The following is a 23,093-nucleotide window of genomic DNA, read 5'->3' as shown; positions in this document are numbered from 1 at the left end:
TAAAGAGAAAAAGAAAAAAAAATGTTAGGGCCAATTTGACAGAATAATTTTACACTATTGAATTTAATGGTAAAATATTTTGACTTGTATTTTATTTGCTTTTATTTTTATTTCTTTTTCTAATTAACTGATTCGTAATTTACCAACATATTGGTCTACAATCAAGTGAAACCTTAAAATTGAGAATCACTTAAATACCTTCAGCATGGATTTTAAAGATTTTGCTGAAAATACAGAAAAGTCTTTTTCTTTTTTTCTTTTAATTTTTATTTGTTTATGATAGTCACACAGGGAGAGAGAGAGAGAGAGAGAGAGAGAGGCAGAGACACAGGCAGAGGGAGAAGCAGGCTCCATGCACCGGGAGCCTGACATGGGATTCGATCCCGGGTCTCCAGGATCGCGCCCTGGGCCAAAGGCAGGCACCAAACTGCTGTGCCACCCAGGAATCCCGAAAAGTCTTTCTAGTAGAAAGAGCAAATTAAAAAAAAAAAAAAAAAAGCAAATTATTTTTTCTTTCTGATGGACTTAATAGTTGATGTAAATAAGAGTGTTGGGAAATTAACTATCCAAGGAAGTGTAGATAATGGCATGAGCAAAGGCCCTGTGGTCACCACACAGACCCCACAGGAGGTCCAAAGGGCAGGAAGCGAAAGTGGTCATGTTTATCCGTGGCAGGTGGAAGCAGGTTAGGTATGTGCTTCTGTGGAAGGCCCCAGCTCCCGTCAGATGCCCTCTCCACGCCCTTCCTTCTGCTTGTATTATCTGCTCCCTTCACTTACCTCTCAGGCCGAGGGATTGCCAGCCACTACCCAATTTCCTTAAATCTTACCCGCATCTTAAATTCTTGCCAAATTACCCCGTTTAAGGGTGCCATCTGTTCCAAACAGGACCCTGACAAACACCACCTCCACATTTTAATACTTAAAAAGCAAGACAAACCCCATACATTCCCAGTTTCCTTATTTGCTTGAATGCAAACATTAACTAGATGCCTCCAATCAGACACAGCCTTCTGGGATTTGCATTTGGAGCTGAGTTTTGCAGGGATGCGGGTAGGGTGCAGGGCATCCACTCTGCCGTCACAGGTGACCGTGGAGGGAGTGTTTCAGTGAAGTTCATTTGGGGAAGCAGAAACCCTATGAATATCTGAAATAAGGTTTCATTGTAGGAATAGGACTGTACACAATTGGAAGAAGGGCTGGGGCAGGAAAGGTCCCCTCCAGCATCGGAAGATCGGGGAAAAGCCACGTGGTTCTCAGGCACTGGGACAGGTGAACGAGTCAGGCCTTGCGGGAAGCCAGGCACATCCAACTGCAGAAGGGGACCCCGAAGGGCTGGTGTTGAAATCTATGTCCCCTCATCCTGGCTCTCATTTCTGAGTACACAGCAAAGAATTTGATTGTGAGGGGGCACCTGGGTGGCTCAGTGGTTGAGCATCTGCCTTCGGCTCAGGGTGTGACCCTGGGGTCCTGGGATCGAGTACCGCGTCTCCTCGCAGGGAGCCTGCTTCTCCCTCTGCCTGTGTCTCTGCCTCTCTCTCTGTGTGTCTCTCATGACTAAATAAATAAAATCTTAAAAAAAAAAAAAAAAGAATTTGATGGTGGGCCTGCGATTGCTTTGGTGTTGACCAGAACCGCCAGCTGTTGGGAAGCACTGGGAATGGGGCCAGAAAGGACGAGTATGAGCCAACTCCCCTGCACCTCTGTGCCTCTCTGTCTCATGGTCTCTAACTGCAGTGACCTTCAGAGAGCAGTGGCTGGCCTCACTTCTACTTGCCATGGAGTTTGGCCAACTCTAACCCGGAGCCATGCCATTGTTCTGCAGTCTTTCGGGGAGTTTTGGGGGTCTGCATTTCCATGAATGGTCACCAGATGACAGCAGGACACTGACGACACTCGGGCGTGATGTTAATTGGCTGCAGGTTTGGTTGGCTGTCCCACACAGGGTTTGGCACACCTCTACGAAGACTTCTCCAGTGGCTCTAGGGTCATGCCAACTTGTCCCTGACATCATCCCGACGCCACCTGGACTGTCACGTGACGCCACCTGGCCTTGCCGGACAGACAGCAACAGCAGGAACGTCTGTTAGCGCAGGTCCCGGACAAGCCCTGGCCCCCATGATGGGCCAGGCTTCCAGGAGGGGCAGCGCCCTGGTTTTGCCCACTTCCCCTGCACCGTAATTCTCGCCCCAGTGGAAGCTCCTGAAGGACTGGCCCCGAAGAGGCCGAATTTCGAATCCATTGTCAACTAAGGATGATTATTGTCTTCAGAAGGAAAGGAAATCCTCTACTTGAGAAACACAGCACTGGTGTCATCAGTTGCGAAACAAAAGGCTTGACTAGGACCCCTGGGTGGCTCAGGGATTTGGTGCCTACCTTCAGCCCAGGGCCTGATCCTAGAGACCCAGGATCGAGTCCCACCCGGGCTCTCCTCATGGGCCCTGCCTCTTCCTCTGCCTGTGTCTCTGCCTCTCTCTCTCTCTGTATCTCTCATGAATAAATAAATGAAATATATTTTTTAAAGATTTTATTTATTTATTCGTAGAGACAGAAAGAGAGGGGCGGGGGGTGAGGCAGAGGCACAGGCAGAGGGAGAAGCAGGCTCCATGCAGGGAGCCTGATGTGGGACTTGATCCAGGGTCCCCAGGATCACACCCCAGGCTGCAGGCAGTGCTAAACCGCTGAGCCACCAGGGCTGCCCAATGAAATTGTTTTTTTTAAAGGCTTGACTATATAATCTGCCTTGCAGAGAGATTTATTAGCGAAATAAATCTTATAATTCCACCTCTTTTTTAAATAAAATATTTGGCAATGAAAATTAAACATCGATGAGGTTTTATAACACGTGAAGTACAAAGAATGAAGCAAAAGCCTCCCCGTCTTGGAAGAAGGATGCCTGACCCATTCAGTGAGCCTAGGAAATGGGTAAAGACAGAGATGCATGAAGACGAGTGCCATCGGTGGCGCCCCGCGCTCCCTGTCGGCCAGGCATTTGTCCACATTCAGTTTGTCCAGCCTCACTCAGCTGGTTTACGGTTTTGTTTTGTTTTGTTTTGTTTTATTGGCTTATGGTTTTATTTTATTTATTTATTTATTTATTTATTTATTTATTTATTTATTTTTAAGATTTTATTTATTCATGAGAGACACACAGAGAGAGAGGCAGAGACACAGGCAGAGGGAGAAGCAGGCTCCATGCAGGGAGCCTGACGTGGGACTGGAACCCCGGGACCCCAGGATCACGCCCTGGGCTGAAGGCGGCGCCAAACCGCTGAGCCACCCGGGCTGCCCAGCTTATGGTTTTAATAACACCTTCTGCGACTCTCTAAACTCCTGGGCGCCTTTATCTTCCCGCCCTGGGTCTGTCAAAAACTTGATCCTGGATAAACCCAACAGCCTGACCTGGTCACATCTGCAAAAGGCCCAGTGGGACAATGATGACAGATGTCACCCAGCAGAGAGGATGGTCCCTGCCAGGCACTCGTGATGGTCGGCTTCGTTGCTACCTGCCTTACCTGGGCAGGTGGCGCTTGCTCCCCGGCTGCTCCCCGAGCCCCCCAAGCACTGCCGCCCTCCCCCGGGGCTCTGTGGCCGCACGCCTCATGTGTATCCCCCGTCCCCACGCTCAGGTGCACGTGCTCGGGGCTGTGGCCCGCGGGCAGGCCGGCACCAAGCCCCCCGGGCGGCCCTCTCGGTGGTCAGGCTCCTGTGCAGTGTACCCCCTAACCTCTGCCTCTCCCTTGCGAGAAAGGAGAACAGGTAAGCTGCCTTCCAGCACTTGCACTCCTCAGGGCCCCTTTCAGCACTTTGTGTTCTCCGGGGGGGGCCCATTCCCTCCAAGGAGTCGGGGAGGAGGATGTTCAGCAGGGGCACAGCCTAGGGCCAGCGGGTCAGCCAGAGGCCCAGCCGTGAGAGGGGGAGGCGGGGGTCGGGCTCCTTCGCCCCCTGGGCCCTGCTCAGGAGAGAGAGGCTGCCCCCATTGGTAGGGCTTGGCCCCTGAGGGTGGTGGCTGGGGGCTCCTGATGGCACAGAGAGGTCTCCACGTGGAGACTGTTGCCCTGCACAGCCCTCTTGGGCTGCAGCCTGCAGCTGGCCTTAGCGACTCGCCCTGAGCCGCCAGCTGGCTGCAACTGCTGCACGAGGCACGGAGGAAGCAGGGGCTCCCCTAGGAAACGGGGGAGACAGGCCCAGGCCTGTCCCCGGGGCCTCGTGGACCCCAGTCCTCCATTGCATGCAGCTGCCCTGCAGGCTGTTCTCCAGGCTGGGCGGCCCCATCCGTGCTCACCAGCAGCCGGGGCCTTGGCCCTCTAAGGGGCTGTGTTCTGTCCAGAGCAGCTCAGAGACGTTGGCTTTTTTACCTTTTTTTTTTTTTTAAGATTTTATTTATCTATTCATGGGAGACACACACAGAGAGAGGCAGAGACACAGGCCGAGGGAGAAGCAGGCCCCACGCAGGGAGCCCCATGCGGGACTCGAACCCGGGACCTGGGGTCACGCCCTGGGCTGAAGGCAGGTGCTCCACTGTTGAGCCCCCCGGGGATCCCCTTGGGGACGTTTTCTGTGTGGCTCCTTGTAACCGGCACCGGCTGAGGGCCAGTGGCCTCCTGGGGGTGATGTCAGGGAAGGCGAGAGGGCAGTAGAGATCAAAGGGGAGACGGGTGCAGGCGTCAAGGGTGCCTCTAGGCCTGCGAGCCCCGGGAGCCGCAGGGCGTGGGCCCCCAGCCCCCTGGGAAAGGCCTAGAACCTCGGGCCGCAGCAGCTCCCTCCCGGGCCCACAGGGTGGCTCCTGGGGGAGGCTCGCTCAGAGCGAGGACAGACCAGGGCCCAAGGGTTTTAGGATCCGGGCAGGCTGCTTGCCCCGGGGATGTTCTGGGGGGTGAAAGGTGGCCGAGGCTCTGGCCCTCCGGGAGACCCAGGCAAGCCAGGCCCGGCCCAGGACGAGGAGGCGGGCGCGGCCCGAGGGCAGGACAGGGCCTGGGCCTCTGCAGGATTAGATGCCTATAACAGGCACCTAGGAAAACCTTTTTCAGTCTGAATCATTCCCAACTTCCAGAAGCTTGCTGGGTGGTAGAGAGTCGCACATGCCCCTCACCCAGTGTCCCCGACCCCGGCGACCCACTGCCTGGCTGCAATGACCAGAACCAGCTGGGCCGGCTGCTGACCACCCCGCGGGGCTGCTCGCATTTTGTGGGGTTCCCCCACGCCCCTTTCCGGCCCATCAGGAACCCTCCTGCCTTTAGCCGTGATGCTTCCTTCACCTCCTCTCATCCTGATGTCTCTTTAGTTTTCCTCTTTCATGATCTTGACACTCCGAGAGCACCTACTCGTCAGGTGTTTGGTTTTTACTGTCCTTCAGTTTGGGTTTTTCTAGTATTTTATCATGTACGGTTAGATGAGGTTATGGATTTTGGGCCAAAAGCCACAGAAGTGAAGACGCTCTTCTCAGAGCATTTTCTCAGGAGCCACGTGAGGTCAATATGGCCTCATCCACGTTCACCACAGGGTTAAAGCGCTGTCTGCTGGATTTTTCCAATATAATGTTTCTTTTTTCCCCCTTTTCAATTAATAAATCTCTTGGGGTGCCTGGGTGGCTCAGATGGTTGAGCATCTATCTGCCTTTGGCTTAGCTCGTGATTCCGGGGTCCTGGGATCAAGCCCCACATTGGGCCTCCCTCTCAGCGGGGGAGCCTGCTTCTCCCTCTCTCTCTGCCTCTCCCTCAAATAAATAAAACATTAAAAATGAATATAAATAAATAAATAAATATCTTGGAGAGGCTCGTCAGTGGGTCAATCCATTAAGCACCGACTCTTGGTTTCGGCTCAGGCCATGATGTCAGAGTGGTGAGATCCAGGCCCGTGGGGGGCTCCATGCTCAGCTGGAGTCTGCTTGAGGTTCTCTCTCTTTCCCTCTCCCTCCATTCCTGCCCCCAATTGTACCGCCCCCTCCCCAAATACATAAATAAATGAATAAGATCTTTAAAAATATATCTTGGAGAGAAATTTTTTTTAAAGATTTTATTTATTTATTAATAAGAGACACAGATTGAGAGAAAGAGAGAGAGACAGAGACCCAGGCAGAGGGAGAAGCAGGCTCCGTGCAGGGAGCCGGACTTGGGACTGGATCCCCGGTCTCCAGGATCAGGCCCTGGGCTGAAGGCGTCACTAAACCACTGAGCCACCCAGGCTGCCAACCCCCCCACCTTTTTAAGAATATTTTATTTATTTATTCAAGAGAGAAATTCTTTGACACGATCCTATTTCTCATTATATTTACCCACTAAGTTTAGCATCCGTTGATGGTCCTTGCCTGCCTTGTTGTCGCTGTGCTCTTGGCCTAATGGTGATTTGCTATGTCCCCCAGTCGCACGGTTGATTTCCAGTTCGTGTGGGGCTGTGGGGGAGACTAACGGCAAGAGAGGGCTGGTCGAGGTGCAGTTCTTTCCTGCACAGCGGTACACGGGGGTGGATTTCCTTCTGACCTTGGGGGGATCGTAATGGCCATGAGCATTCTTGGGCAGGTATGTAGGAGGATGGAGATTCAGAGGGAGATACTAGACTTCCTGCTAATAAATCAGTTGGGGAACTGAATCATTAAGTTAGAAAAATATTAACCATATTTTTACATGATTTTATAGAGCAGTTTATTCCAGTTAATTAAATTTTATCTGGAATACAATGATCCCTTTAAATGTGTAGATTTAGGTATGCCTCCACTTTTTGAAAGTTAAAGAAAATTGTGTTCCACAGGGTTCATTTTTTTATTTATGCCAATTATTTACATTTAGGTTTCTTTCTTTCTTTTTTTTTTTTTTTTAGAAGTCAAGGGAATCTTTTGCAAACTATCATACCTTATTTAGTTTTTTTTTTTTTTAAGATTTTGTTTATTTATTCATAGAGATACAGAGAGAGAGGCAGAGGGAGAAACAGGCCCCATACAGGAAGCCCGACGTGGGACTCGATCCCTGGTCCCCAGGATCATACCCCAGGCTGCAGGCTGCGCTAAACCTGCACCACCCGGGATGCCCTACATTTAGCTTTCTATAGTCTTTCTTTTTTATCTACGATCTTCTTTTCCCCCTAAACTATCTTTCTCCTTTTGTCTTTGTCCTCTGCTTTGTGCAGATATCTTAAATGCATCTCAATGCTATCGGTTCACTTTTCTATAGGGTAATATTTGATCCTAATGAATTTTGGGTCTTGCAATGCTATCATTTTCCTCCTCAAGTATTTCATTCTATTTTTATTTCATTATTTCACATCAGATTTTCTCTGACATTATTAAGCATTGTTTTCTAAACTTTTTTCTTCTATTTGTTGGAATATATATCTTCCAGAGTATGCTCTTTGGATGCCAGTGTTCCCTTCCTTTCTTCCTTTTGCTATACTTTGCATACTGCCTCACTTTGCATCATTAAAGATCATCTCTTTTATTCTCAACTTTGAATCAGAATAGTTTATCCAGGATTATGATTTGCCCCCTCTCCCCAACACCACATATGGCTTCTTGTTGACTTCTTTTCCTATTCCCCTGAGCATATTGGAGTCTTCACTTAGAGCTAGAAGACTTGATATGTTGGCTTGTATTTTCTGATCAATTATGCAGCTACATGAGATGGGTGGGGAGGAAGCAACGTCTAGGGGCAACTGTATCCAGGGAAATTTATCTCTGCTTTCTCTTTCCTCATAATTCTCTTGAAAAGTCTGCACCCACGGCTGGCTGAGTTGGGATAGTGATTTTCCTTTTTTTTTTTTTTAAGATTTTATTTATTTATTCATGAGAGACGCAGAGAGAGAGGCAGAGACACAGGTAGAGGGAGATGCAGGCTCCCTGCGGGGAACCTGATGTGGGACTTAATCCCTGGGCTCAACCCCTGAGTCACCCAGGCATCCCGGAATAGTGATATTTCTTAACCAATTATGGCTTTCAATGTTTTGCTCTTCTCTTCAGGATGAGCGAAACACTTTGGTGAACAGTTACAATATTTTTTTGTTTCATGCATGAGTGTGTGTGTGTGTGGCTGTGTATCCCTGCGCTTATCTATCTTTACTTGACACTATTACTCAAGATCAAGATAGTGGTCCCTGAGAATTATTCCTGTCTCTGTCCCACTTTGTGGAGCACCTGGGGGGGAAAGCCTCTCTTGCTTAGTTTCTGTTCTAGCTTCTGTCTTGGAGTGTTGGCTAGAGGACTTCAAAAAATATATTCTGTATCTTTCTCCTGGTATGCTACTGTTGTCAGTTCTGGTATTTCTTTTTTTTAAATATTTTATTTATTTATTCATAAGAGAGAGAGGCAGAGACATAGGCAGAGGCAGAAGCAGGCTCCCTGCAGCAAGCCAGATGCAGGACTCGATCCTGGGAGCCCGGGGTCATGCCCTGAGCTGAAGGCAAATGCTCAACCACTGAGCCACCCAGGCATCCCAGTTTTGGTATTTCTGAATTGGACAGCATGAAAGAAATGGGTTTTGTTGTTGTTGTTGTTTTGTTTTACAGTATCTTACTGTCTTACTCTACCGTCTTGATCTTTCTAGAAAGGAAATTCTCTTTGACTTTTGGTATTTATTTACTCTACTCTAAATTGAATGATTTTTCATTGGTGCCTCACGAAGTTTGCAAATAAGATCATATATGTTCCAACTGTTCAGTATTGAGGATATTATTTTTATACTTTGCTTTTATTTGTTGTTGGACTTTTTTGTTTCAAATTCTTTTAAATTCATTTATGGGAGAAACCTCCAGCAAAATCCCCATATAGTTTCAAAAGAATCGATATGCTTTTTGTAGCATAGAAAGCAGGCTTTGCCTCTCCTACCAATGAAATAAGATATATCTCATTGTCATTTGTTTCGTGCTTTTGGAATTCAAAATATACCCTAGTTAGGGCAGCCCTGGTGGTGTAGCAGTTTGGCACTGCCTGCAGCCTGGGGTGTGATCCTGGGGACCTGGGATCAAGTCCCACATCGGGCTCCCTGCATGGAGCCTGCTTCTCCCTCTGCCTGTGTCTCTGCCTCTCTCTCTCTCTGTGTCTATGAATAAATAAATAAAAATCTTTTAAAAACAAAACAACAACAACAACAAAAAAAAAACAAAATATACCCTAGTTGACTTAAGTTGTAACAAATCTCTTCTTACTTTCATAATCTTCTATATGTTTTACCTAAAAACAACCTTTGAAGTTCATAAAATATGAAAGTACTCCCTTAAAAGTTTTTGTTTCTAGTATAATTTTTTTAAGTAAAAGAGGGCTTTGAAACACAAATGAATTCCCAGATGTAATTATATGTGATGAACTTATATGATCACCAGATGTCACTCTTGCTCCATGCCATATTTCAACCAGTGCCTAGAAAAACTAACTGCAATGCTGGTTTTCAAGTGGTGAAATATTTTTATCAGCAGGGAAGCCTTATATCCTCTAATTAAACAATAAGACATAAAAGGGATTTTGATACTATCATTCTACTATCATTTTGATAGTAGAAAAACAAAACAAGGGATCCCTGGGTAGCGCAGCGGTTTGGCGCCTGCCTTTGGCCCAGGGCGTGATCCTGGAGACCCGGAATCGAATCCCATATCAGGCTCCCGGTGCATGGAGCCTGTTTCTACCTCCGCCTGTGTTTCTGCCTCTCTCCCTCTCTGTGACCATCATAAATAAAAAAAAAAAAAAAAAGAAAAACAAAACAAAAAAACCCTCTGTATTGACTTTAATTATCACAAGAAAGAGGTAATTCTTTAAAACACCTGTCACCTAAGGAATGAAGAAATTATTGCATGCAGCTTAGCTTGCTGTTAATTATATACTGGCTTTATTAAATTAACATATACAACAGTTGCTTCATAGTTTTAATTCGAGCCAGCACAATTATGGTGCAAATTTAAAGTGTCATTTTCTCCTCAGTTTTGGAAGAACTGATTAAATACAAACTAGAAATTATTGTAAATGTCTTGAATTTTCCTGTTCAGGAAATAGTGTTAATTTTTTTGAAGATCATTCTTTTCAATGGTAGGTAAGATGACTTAATTTCATAAATACTACACCAAAGTTATCTTGAGGATTTGCACGTTTCAAAAAAAATGTAATGTCAGTAGATGATACTGCATTTCAATTATAATTCCTGACATTTATTGTGTACTCACTGGATACCAGGCACTATTCAAAGCACTTTTTATGTTTTAACTCATTTGATTCTCTCAGTAAACCTATGAGGTCCATACTCACCATTTTTTTTCTTTGTTATTTACTTATTTATTTATTTATTTATTTAAAAACATTTGTTTTTTCAAGAGAGACACAGACTGAGAGCGGCAGAGTTGGAACACACTGAGTCTCAGAGAAGTTCCACAAACTACTCAAGATCTGATGTTTCCACTCATGAAGTCTGGTTTTGGGACCTACTGCTGTGCCATCCGGTGAACTTTCATACACCAGTCAACTTCCAAAAATGTGTAGAAGTTGGCCTCTTCCTGCAGATCCGTCCCGGGTCCGAGCAGTGGTGCCCCTCGTGATGGCAAGCCTGCCTGGGTGGCACAGCCCAGCAGCCAGCGAGAAGTGTTCTCATTCCAGGAACGGGCCCCTTATCACACCCAGTGGTACTGGCGTAGGTGTAAGCACTTCCTGAAGCCAGTTGTGCTTCACGTGGAGGCCCCTCTGCTGGAGAAGATAGTCGGACCGAGCAGAGCCCTCCTCCCGGGGTTCCAATGGGAGTTCAAGGTCCTGCTCCAGATGATAGACCCCAACTCCGAGGGCAAGGTTCAAATCCTCATCATGGGGAGGCGCTGGTACCCAAAGTGTGCCCAAAGGCAGATTCACACTTGGCCGTTAAGCCCCGAGGGAAACACTGTGGAGGCACAATGAGGCTCAGCCTGGAACCCAGGAAGTCTTTTGGAAGAGAGAATGTCCATTCCAGTGATTTCCTCTCCACTGCAGTGATGAGCAGCCTGGATGAAGCCATGCAGCCCCTGGAAATAGGCCAGGACACTGTCCAGGAACCTCTTACCAAGGCAGTGTAATTTTTTTTTTTACTAGGCAGTGTAATTTTTGTCGTTAGGACCTCAGTGCAGGGCATGGGTTCGGGTCAGGAGCCTTACCCTCCGAGGCCCAGTCTGAACTCTGCCTTTGCTCCTGTGGCCAAGGAGAAACCAGCATTGTCAGGGTTCTACCCACCTTTCTCCTTCGTAGATAGTTGTTCCAAATCAACTGTGAGTTAAAATAAAAAATAGGGATCCCCGGGTGGCTCGGCGGTTTGGCGCCTGCCTTTGGCCTAGGGCATGATCCTGGAGTCCTGGGATCGAGTCCCACATTGGGCTCCCGGCATGGAGCCTGCTTCTCCCTCCTCCTGTGTCTCTGTCTCTCTCTCTCTCTCTATGTCTATCATAAATAAATAAAATCTTAAAAAAAAATAAACTTGAAATAACATAGCTATATACATAGATGTAGACTAGGATTGTCAAGAAAGGCAATCCTGCTTTTGCATGCTTCATGATGGGAAAAGGCTAAGAATTAATAAATGGCTGCTTCTGCTTTTCCATAGTGTTTTGTATGAGGTGGTGTGTGGCTGGGATCCTTAATGTTCCGGGGAGCTTTTGTCCAGAAGGAAGAATTTTTTTTTTAAAGATTTTATTTATTGGGATCCCTGGGTGGTGCAGCGGTTTGGTGCCTGCCTTTGGCCCAGGGCGCGATCCTGGAGACCTGGGATCGAATCCCACATTGGGCTCCCGGTGCATGGAGCCTGCTTCTCCCTCTGCCTGTGTCTCTGCCTCTCTCTCCCTCTCTGTGACTATCATAATTAAAAATTTAAAAAAAAAAACGTAAAAAAAAAGATTTTATTTATTTATTCATGAGAGATGCAGAGAGAGAGGCCGAGAAGCAGGCTCCATGCAGGGAGCCCGATGCAGGACTCGAACCCCGGTCTCCAGGTCATGCCCTGGGCTGAAGGCGGTGCTAAACCGCTGAGCCACCCAGGCTGCCCCAGAAGGAAGAACTTTACTGCTGTTTATACTTTCCCTAATACTAATTTTGAAAAAAAAAATGTTTCATTGATATTAAACATTATAACCCCCCCCCCCCAAAAAAAAAAATTCGTAGACATTAAGCTACCACAGAATATTCGGTAGTTGGTTATTTTATTTTATTTTATTTTATTTTTTAAAGATTTTATTTATTTATTCATTCATGAAAGACACACAGAGAGAGGCAGAGACACAGGCAGAGGGAGAAGCAGGCTCCATGCCTGGAGCCTGATATGGGACTTGATCCCAGGCCTCCAGGATCTCGCCCTGGGCCAAAGGCAGGTGCTAAACCACTGAGCCACCCAGGGATCCCTTTTTCTTTCTTTCTTTTTTTTTTTAATATTTTATTAAAATAAATAAATAAATAAATATTTTATTTATTTAGTTGGTCATTTTAGAGTGGCTTTATAAGTGTGGTTACAGGTCAGAAAGCTAGATTCCTCAGCTTACAGGCCAGGTTATTTTTGTGTCCATCAGTCTTGCCTACTCACTTTCAGAGTCTCATGCTCGAGTGGAGAAGAAACTTAAACACTGTTCAACAGCTAGAAGAAAAAATATATATGTAAAATATTAGTTCTTAAAACTATTAAGATTTCCAGGTTGATACCGAAGAGAGTCAATGATGTTGGTTTTTTTTTTTTTTTAAAGTATCTTTATTATAAGGAAAATACACAGCAAAACAGAGCTGGAAAGTGGTGTGGGTAGAAGATCTAGAAAAAAATCACAAAACAAGCTGCTCAGTTACCAAACAAGCTGTTTAGACATGGCCTCCTGCTGTGAAGGAGAGTGATTTAGCTCTTATCTTTCCCACCTTTCCTTATTAAAAAAAAATCTGCTTTTAGGGCTGGGCCCTGGGACCCCCACTTTCCAATCTGTTCTCTTCCTGGAGTTTGGGAAAGGTTATATAGTTCTCAGGCTTTCAAGATACAGAAGACAATACGGAGAAAGGAAGGATGTTCTAGCCCTTGGGTCCAGTGTTACCCCAGCCCTATCCCTCAGTATTTGTTGATGCCAAAGAGATGAACCCCGTGGAACTGGGGTAACTTAGGCAGCCGTACACTAAGCAATGAGGCTGTGTTGCTGAGGAAGTAAGCAGCATCATACTTGGTGTAGAAGCTGGCCAGGAGGTAGAGTACAATAGGAGAGATGCTGAGGAATTTGCAGGAAGAGGTAAATTGGAGCCCGTAGTCCATCTGTTCCCAGTGTGTCAGTAGCCGAGCCCTTCCTTGGTCAGGGGTCTCAAAGGGTGTCCCTTTCACAAATTATGGATGACATTGGTCAGGGTCCAGACAACAGGTATGCTGAAGAAGGGGATGCTGGGTAGAAACACATACAGCAGTCCTACCAAGATGATGTAGGCCAGCCAGATGCCCCAGCTATCCGTCACTCAAGTGTTGGGGTTTACTTCACGGTATGCCACCCCCACGTTCATCCTGCAGCTTCCCCAGCGGGTCCGACTCAAAGTGCCCAATGATGCTGTAATAGCGATATATGGGAGCTGAAGGGAGCCACATTTGTGGTCAACACAGGGTAATATATAAACTTGTCAGATCTATATGTCGTACACCTGAAACGAATGCAACATTGTGGGTCAACTATACCCAAATTAAAAAGAAAAAAGATGCTGACTGGGATAAGGTGGTAGATCTAATTTAACCCCTTACCTAAACCATGTTAAAACTATAGACAAGGTATGTTTTAAAGAATCAAAAACTCAATGTAGAGACAACTTGGTAAGAAAAAACAGCAACAGAATTTCGTAGGATGGAAAGCAGGTGGTTGAGAGCCAACTGTTAGCCTGGAAGGTTGAGAACAAATACAATCTGTGAGTTACTCTAGAGCCTTGAAAAAGTTCAGGAACTATTTATTCCAGGTAGGTTTGGAATTGGATGCAAGGTGTGTCCACTTGTGAGGGTGTCTGTGTTGGAGTCATGCTATCATTAAAGGTATGGGTGGATGCTGTTAGATTTTAAAATGTCCTCGTAAAAAAAATTTTTAAAAATGTCCTCGTCTTAGGGCACCTGGGTGGCTCAGTTGGTTAAGCATTTGCCTTCGGCTTGGGTCATGATCTCAGGGTCCTGGGATTGAGCCCCACGTTGGGCTCTCTGCTCAGCAGGGGGTCTGCTTCTCCTTCTCCCTCCGTTTTTCCTCCTCTCTCTCAATTTATTTAATTAAAAAAATCTTTTTAAATAAAAATGTCCTCCTCTCTGTGGCTCTGGGCCATTGCCCATTGTCCATCTAGGGAAAAGACTAGAGGTTTATTTCTGGAGAGTGTAAAAGAGGATCTTTGCACAGGGAGTGAGGGGAAAGGGCATCTTCAGCACAGTTGAGGGAACATGGCTACAAAGCCAAGAACAGGGCAGAATGTATATCTACAAAGATATACCTAATGTTGAATGCAGAACCCTCTGGACACCATCCCTTACTTGGTCTCCAGAATAGTCAGACAGACTCTCATTCTCTTTTTTTTTTTTTTTTTTTTTTTAATTTATGATAGTCATACAGAGAGAGAGAGAGAGAGGCAGAGACACAGGCAGAGGGAGGAGCAGGCTCCATGCACCGGGAGCCCGACGTGGGATTCGATCCCGGGTCTCCAGGATCGCGCCCTGGGCCAAAGGCAGGCGCCAAACCGCTGCCCCACCCAGGGATCCCCAGACTCTCATTCTCTAGTCAGGGTCTGAAGATTCTTGGAACTCTGACCAGGCAAAAAGGAAATACCTACATATATCAGCACCAGGGCTTTCCTAGCAAATGACTTGTCCAGATAAACTTAAAGAGAAGCCCAATGTAAGTCTCCTTCACATGCCCAGGGCTTCCGAATGAGCTTTTTAGTTCCCTATCAAGGGCAGACAGCCAAGGGTTTCCAGGTATCTGAGGAAAGCTAACAAAGAAAATGAGGACAAAACCAAACAGAAAACAGCAACTTGGAGGACCTAGAATCTCCCTAGGTAGAAGAAAACTTGAAAAACAAAACTAAACCCAAACCCAAACGACCTTTAATATTCTCAGAAAGACAAAATGTTGTAACTCTGAAACAAGAAGAGGGTGCTAAAAAATTTATAAAGAATAACAACAACAACAAAAAAGATTTGGAAATTATAAACATTATAGCAGTGGGGAAAAAACTCAATAGAACATTAGAAGATAGGGCAGCCCTGATGGCCCAGCAGTTTGGCGCCACCTTCGGCCCGGGGCGTGATCCTGGAGACCCGGGATCGTGTCCCACAACGGGCTCCCTGCATGGAGCCTGCTTCTCCCTCTCCCTCTGCCTATGTCTCTGCCTCTCTCTCTTTCTCTGTGTCTGTCATGAATAAATAAAATCTTAAAAAAAAATTAGAAGATAAAAAAAAAAGAACATTAGAAGATGAAATCGAGGCAATGTTCCTGAAAGCAGAGCAAATATATAGAGATGGAAAATAGGAGAGAAAAAAAAAAAAAAAAAGACAAGAAGGTTAGAGGAATCGTCCAGGGAATCCAATGTCCAAATAACAGGAATTTCAACAAGAGAAAACAGAGAGAACTGTATCATTCAAAAATCTCCTGATTGAGGGGACCCAAGAAGCATCCAGGACGACGGCGGAGACAGACAGACAAACAGGCCTGAAGGGCAGCGAGAAGGTTGGCAAAACGTCTGAATGTGGTGTTCACTGTGAGGCATCTGGTCAACGGGCTAACTGGCACCCAGCTGACTTTCTCTGCCGCTGGGGCTGCACCCAGGTTCAGCTTCCCACAGGACCAGTGACTTCTTGTCCCCAGGAAAAGGAGGGGCTATCCCTTTCCTCGGACACCATCATCCCCAAGTGCAAGCAGCTAGTGTTCACACCCCATTCCTACAAAAGCTGGCACCCTCCGCACCCAGCCAGACTATGTAGTCCCTTCCCTTGACTCTAGGCTTGCCCAAGAGACTTGCTTGACTAATGGAATGCAGGGGGCATTTGATGTCCAAGGCTAAATCCTAAGAAACCTTGCCACATTCACCCAGGTCTTTTGGAACACTTGCTTGTGGAGTCCCGCTGCCTGCTGGAGAGAAGCTCAAGCGACCCTGTGACAGGAGCTGTGGCTCCCCTGAAAATGCAGCTAGCCGTCTACACAGCAGTGAGGACCAACTTGCTCGTAAGTGAGCTAACCTGGAAGTTGAATGGCCAGGCTCAGTTTAACCACCCAAGGAAAGCTGTAGGAAGCAGAAGTGGGCTGTACCTACCAAGTCCTGCCCAAACCACAGGTTCATGGGCAAAGAAATAACTGGTGTTGTTTTTTTCCTTTTAATCTGCTAATATGCTGAACTTCATTAGCAGATTTTCTGATATTGAACCCTTATGTTCCTATGTTCTTGGAATATACCCTTTTCTGTGTTGATGTACTCCCACCATTTGGACCCTGTACTGAGTATCATCATCACTTACGGAGAAAAAAAGAAATTTACCAAACAATTTAATAATGTAAAAAAAATGCATGGAAAATGTTTCACTTGTTTCAGACAATCTCAGACATAAGGGTAACATCATTAAGTAGGGCAGCCCGGGGGGGCTCAGCGGTTTAGTGCCGCCTTCAGCCGGGGTGGGATCCTGGAGACCCGGGATCAAGTCCTATGTCGGGCTCCCTGCATGGAGCCTGCTTCTCCCTCTGCCTGTGTCTCTGCCTCTCTCTCTGTGTGTCTCTCATGAATAAATACATAAAATCTTAAAAAAAAAAAAAAAAAAGAAGAAGAAGAACATCATTAAGTAGTCCGGAGTGATTCCTAGCTGGCAACATTGAAAAATACAGTTTGCTTTATTTTACATAATTAAAATTTTCTTTAATTTGGAACACTTACTCCAAATGAGCTGGTTTCTTCTCTATTTTTCAGCTATTTTGAAGGTTGTGTTTGAAGTTCAGTTCTTCCATTTGTCTTTTCTTGTGATTCAATTTAGGGACTTGATTAATGGCATTCTATTTAGAAAACAACTGAGGCTTCACTAATCTGAAATAATCCGAGGGTGGGACTCTGTCTCTCTTGCTATCTCTCTCTCTCTCCGTCTTATCCCACTGAACATTTCTTTTAATGAATGTAATCAACTGTTTGTGTAAAAAGGGAGAAACACAATGAGCCTTGAAAGTCTTTTGAAAATGAAAAATAAGAAAAAATAAAAGTAACAAGGCAAACTAGAGGCTTGGGGCTGCTCTAGTTTGAAAAATTTATCAAGTGAGGGGCGCCTGGGTGGCTCAGTCAGTTGAGCATCTGACTCTTGATTTCAGCTCAGGTCTTGATCTCAGGGTTGTGAGTTCAAGCTCCACATTGAGCTCTGGTGTGGAGCCTACTTAAAAAAAAAAACTATCAAGTGAAAAGATGTTTTCCTGCTTTTCAAAGATTATAATATTTAGGAGAGAACCTTCTACTCACACCCTACTCTCCAACTCCTACCCCAGCTACACACACACACACACACACACACACACACTCACACTCACTCCCTTATATGTCTCACCCTCTTTAGGGTGATGCCCTTTTAACCAATCCCCCCCAAAGCATTCTTTCTAAGACAGAACTGATGGACCCTCCCCTTCCTCTACCACCGTATCATCAGCATCCTTAAGAAACTTACTTTCCAGGAAAAAAGGGGGGAGAGAGAGAGAGAGAGAGAGAGAGAGAGAGAGAGGAGCAGCCTTAGCAAATTCTCTTTGGGTACATTTCCATTTCTAAGACTTTTTGATAAGAATTTTCTCTCTTTTTTTTAAAAGATTTTATTTATTTATTCATGAGATACAGAGACAGAGAGAGGCAGAGACCCAGGCAGAGGGAGAAGCAGGCTCCATACAGGGAGCCCGATGTGGGACTCGATCCTGGGACTCCAGGATCAGGCCCTGGGCTGAAGGCAGGCGCTAAACCGCTGAGCCACCTGGGCTGCCCAGAATTTTCTCTAGAAGATGGCTTGCTTGGAAAATTTACTGAAGTCCCAAATAGTGAGGGACCAGCATTTATTGCCAGAAGTGACACTAGCAGAGAGTAGAGTTCCCAGCTGGGAAGCTGTCATTATGTAAATGGACCCTTGTGACAGCCCTTGGAGGAGGACAAATGACTTGTCAGTGACTTCTTAATCAGCTTGTCTCTCGCAATAATAATCTAATCACTGGTCACCTAATTAAAATGAAAGAAATTAGTGCCTTTCCAAACACTAAGCTTCTAGAATCTCAGGTTACAGACTGTCATTAAGCAGAGAGCTGTCAGCTGTTTGCATGTCACTCTACAGAGAGGCAGGATTCTGTGAGGTGCCTCATGCTCATGCTCATGTCTGTGATTTGATTACTCTTGCCATCATTCATTTAATGCATTGATCTGGGTGATTTGCTACTGCAGGGCCCTCATTCATGATTTCCACTGCTAGTATTTTTTTTTTTTTTTGATTTTTTTTTTGATACCACTGCTAGTATTTATTGCAGGCTTACTGTATACTAAGGGTATATCCTGGGGGTATAAAGAATAGGAAACTGTTCCAGCATTATGGTATATGTGCTGCCGAAGCGAGCACTGTTGCAGCATTTTGGAATATATCACTGTAGGGGAAACAGATCTAAACATATTTAACCATGATGTAATGGTCAAGCCGTGGTAGAGGTAACAAATATGCATGCATATTGCAAAGCACGGAAGAGGCGAAATGGTGGCCCATTGGAACCAGTCCACAGAATCTGAGATCCTTTTTTTTGTGGGGTGGGCATATGCTCCTCAAATTACCAAAAATTCCACCACACCCCTTATTCTTTTAAACTTAGTCTGCTTCTTTCATTTGTGTTATATGCCTGGTCCTTGTTAAACTCTTGAGCTTGAGATCTTGGTAGAGAGATAGATTTGACAAACAGACACCTGCTGTGAGATGCTGTATTATAATTGATTTAAGTACTGTTCTTTTAAATGAGTTTCAAAGAACATTTTCATTGTGTGTTAAAAAGTTCTTAATTACACTCCTCTCAGGTATGGAAAAAAAAATACCTCACTAGCCACCTGTGCTGCATAGCAGGGAAAATAAATTTTAAACTTGTCAGTCAATATCATTTAAGAGTATCTGTTTCTATTTTAATGCTTTCTGAGGCTGTCCATTCTCTTTGGGCTTAGTGCTTAGTCTTTCACTTCTCTTCCTTCTTACCTGCTTCTCTTCAGGTGATGTTAGGTGTTTGGGGGCTTTCTTGACTCTGCGATGGTCGGGAGAAAAGCATCCTCAGAGTCATTGCCGGTCCTGCTGCTAAGTGGCTGCCTGGCTGCCTCAGACCAGTGCCGGTGGAAGGGAAGCTCATCCTTAGCCTGTTGTGAGTTATTTGGACATAGGTGCCACTGCTGAGTTCACAGTCACAATCTTTTTTTGCACTTGGATCCAACATTTCCATTCACGGTGGCCTCCTTCTGATCTCATCTTTTGCTCAGGTATACCCACCCCTCTTAGCACTTTTAGGCTACATTTGGGCACTGAAAACTTTTGGGATCCATGAACAGATTGTTGTTTTAATTGTCCTGGGATCAAAGAATATAGTTTATGTGACATCAGTCCTTTGAATTTTGCTGGAACCAGCTCCAAGATGTTGTTCGTGATCAATTTTAATGAATATTGCATGTGAGGTTGAGAAGAATATGCTTTTCTCTTTTTTTTCTTTTAAAGATTTTATTTTTTTGTTAGAGAGGGAAAGAGAGGCCACAAGTTGGGGGGAGAGACCGAGGGAGAGGGACAAGCAGGTTCCCCAGTGAGGGTGGGCTGGATCCCAGGACCTGGAGATCATGACTTGAGCCAAAGTCAGATACTTAACTGACTGAGCCACCCAGGAGCCCCAGGATATGCTTTTCTAATGATAGAGTGTATATTAGTTTCTTATTCATATGGAACAAATTAACACAATCTTAGAGGCTTAAAATGACATCTGTTTTTATTTACTTTATTTTATTTACTTTATTACCTCACAGTTTCTGTAAGTCAGAAGTCTGGGCATGGGTTCTCTGCTCAGGGTGTCACAAGACTGAGATCGAAGCATCTATCAACAGTGTTCTCATTTGCACCTTAGGGTCCTTCAAACTTATTCGGGCTGTTGGTAGTATTCAATTCCTTGTCATTATAGAACTGGGGTCCTCATATTTTGACTAGCTGCTGGCCTGGGGTCCTAGGGCTCCTACAGCCCCCTCTGGTTCTAGCCATGTGGTCCTTTCACACATGGCAAGTTACTTTTCTAATTTTAATTTATTTTTATTTTTTATTTATTTTTAAAGATTTTATTTATTTTTTTTTATTTTTTATTTATTTATGATAGTCACAGAGAGAGAGAGAGAGGCAGAGACACAGGCGGAGGGAGAAGCAGGCTCCATGCACCGGGAGCCTGATGTGGGATTCGATCCCGGGTCTCCAGGATCGCGCCCTGGGCCAAAGGCAGGCGCCAAACCGCTGCGCCACCCAGGGATCCCAGATTTTATTTATTTATTCATGAGAGACAGAGAGAGAGAGAGAGAGAGGCAGAGACACAGGCAGAGGGAGAAGCAGGCTCCATGCAGGGAGCCCGATGTGGGACTTGATCCCGGGTCTCCAGGACCACGTCCTGGCCAAAGGCAGGCACTAAACCACTGCACCACCCAGGGATCCCAAGTTACTTTTTAAATTTTTTTTATTTATTATTATTATTATTTTTAATTTATTTATGATAGTCACAGAGAGAGAGAGAGAGAGAGAGGCAGAGACGTAGGCAGAGGGAGAAGCAGGCTCCATGCACTGGGAGCCCGACGTGGGATTCGATCCCGGGTCTCCAGGACCACATCCTGGCCAAAGGCAGGCGCTAAACCACTGCACCACCCAGGGATCCCAAGTTACTATTTTTAAAGCCAGGAGGAGAATCTCTCTCCAATCTGAAAATATGGGGTCCTATGTAATGTCATATAATCAAGGAAGTAACAGTCTTATCATATCCATGGGCCCTATGCAAGCTAACGGGGAGGGGATTTTACAGGGCATGCACATCAAGGGGTGGGAATCTTGGGGACCACCTCGGATTCTTACTACTAAACAGTAAAAGGGTCTTTATATGTTGATTAAATCCAGCTTTTTAACTGTGCATTCAAATCTCCTTTATGCTTATTTTTCTGTCTGCGTGAGCTAATCACTAATGTAGTTGCGGTGATTATAGATTTATCTGTTTCTTCTTATAGTTCCATCTTTTCCTTTTTTTGTTTTACATATTTTGAGAACATTTTATTAGGTGTATACAGCTTAGAATTCTATTGACTTTCTTTAACTCTAACAATGGCTTTTGTCTTAAAACCTATATTTTTGATATTAATATAGAAATGCAGACTTTCATATTGTTAGTATTTACCATATATATGCATGTATACATATATATACACATATAAATACACACATACACACATTCAATATTCAGCCACCATGTACCTTATATTTTTGGTGTATGTCGATTATTTCTTGGTCCTTAACATGCTGCTCCTAAATTTAGTAGCTTAGTAGCTCAACTACTTGATTTGACCATGTTTCTGTGGGTCAGCAATGTGTGTTGGACTCGGGCAGTTTTTCTGCAGGTCTTCCATGGAATTATTCATGTGGTTGCAAGTCCCCTGACAATTTGACTGGCACTAGATGGCTCAAGATGTCCATATAGGTCTGGCAGTTATTGTTGGCTTTTGACTGAGCCACTCTCTCCACATAGTTTCTGATCTTCAAGAAGGATGCCTGGGTTTCTTCATGTGCTGTTGGCATGTGAAAACTGAGAGCAGAAGTTGAAAGGTTCCTTGAGGACCAGGCTTGGAAATTCACAGGTTACTTCTCTCCGTTCTCAATGTATTCAGCGAATCCCTAGGAACAGTCAGAGGCTCTGGCCTTGGTGTGAAACTTTTAAGGGTCCAGGGGCAGGACGACCAATAATTTTTTTCATGGCAGTTTCTCTGAGAGGGAAGAATGATCAGTGCTCCTCCATGGCTACGACATAGATATGGCTTAATTCAATGATTAAAAATGTTTCAGACTTTTGCTATCGGTGAGAATCCTTGTTATTGACTTCTATTTTGAGTTTTCAATGCTTGTGATTTCCTCTCACATGTATCATTTGAAAGATTCAAAATAAGAAAGAAGATGTACCTATTGAGTAGGGATTCACCTTTAAAAAACCAATTGTTTTAATCAATCAATTCATTCACACAGAAAATATGAATGTTTCCTGATTTTTGGAGAAACTCAAGTTCACCTTTCTTCTAAATAACTTGCTCCAAATGACTATCGTTAAAACAATGGAATTCTATAGTGAAGATTTTAGTTTAGTTTAAAGATTTATTTATTTATTCATAAGAGACATAGACTGAGAGAGAGAGAGAGAGAGAGGCAGAGACATAGGCAGAGGGAGAAGCAGGCTCCTCGCAGGGCGCCTGGATGAGGGGCTCGATCCTGGATCCCGGGATCACAACCTCAGCCGAAGGTAGGCACCCAACTGCTGAGCCACCCTGTAGGCATCCCTGTAGTGAAGATTTTAAAAGAGCAATTACTTCTATCCAACTCTATTTTTCAGCCCTGAGGCTGAAATATTCATTCTGATTCTCTTCCTTCTGCAACACAGTCCATTGTCTCTCAATATGTGTCTTTCTTTCTTCAATTTTTGGCCGGGCATCTGGCTGCCACTAACGAAGACTAGTCGTAGTTGTATAACTAAGTTCTGGAAAAGGGGATTTTGGTGAAAGTGATAAATATGACTTCCAGAAGTGACTGTAAAGAGAAGATAAATACTTATCTCTTTCTCCTTTCTTCTTTCCTTTTGGCTTAAACAAGAGAATCAGAGCTGCGGCAGACATCTGAATCAAGTGATAGCTGCAGGATGAGGTTGACAGAGCAGCAAGGTAGAGAAGCCTAATTCTATCACTCCAAGTCTAGATCATAGATCTGAACAGTTTGATGAGAGAAAAATAAAATTCTATCATGCTTAAGCCATTGTTATTTTAGGGGCTCTGTCACTGATTGCTAAAGTGAATCCTAAGCAGTTCTTTTTTACGTGCTTGCTTTTGCTCACCATTTTATCCCCAACATCTGCTATAGGATGTGAGGGAGCTGAACTTTGAAAGGCAGTCATCCGGCAGGA

General features: G+C 45.0%; 1 pseudogene; it reads right to left on the bottom strand.

Moving 5' to 3' along the window:
* Positions 1-13,003: 13,003 nt before the first annotated feature.
* Positions 13,004-13,440, bottom strand: LOC112915600 (ORM1-like protein 2 pseudogene; annotated as a pseudogene).
* Between the last annotated feature and the right edge of the window lie 9,653 nt (positions 13,441-23,093).

The sequence above is a fragment of the Vulpes vulpes genome, chromosome 14 (genome assembly GCF_048418805.1).
Source record: "Vulpes vulpes isolate BD-2025 chromosome 14, VulVul3, whole genome shotgun sequence".
NCBI lineage: Eukaryota > Metazoa > Chordata > Mammalia > Carnivora > Canidae > Vulpes > Vulpes vulpes.
Note: the sequence above shows the minus strand (reverse complement) of the source record. Positions and strands in the feature narration are given on the sequence as shown.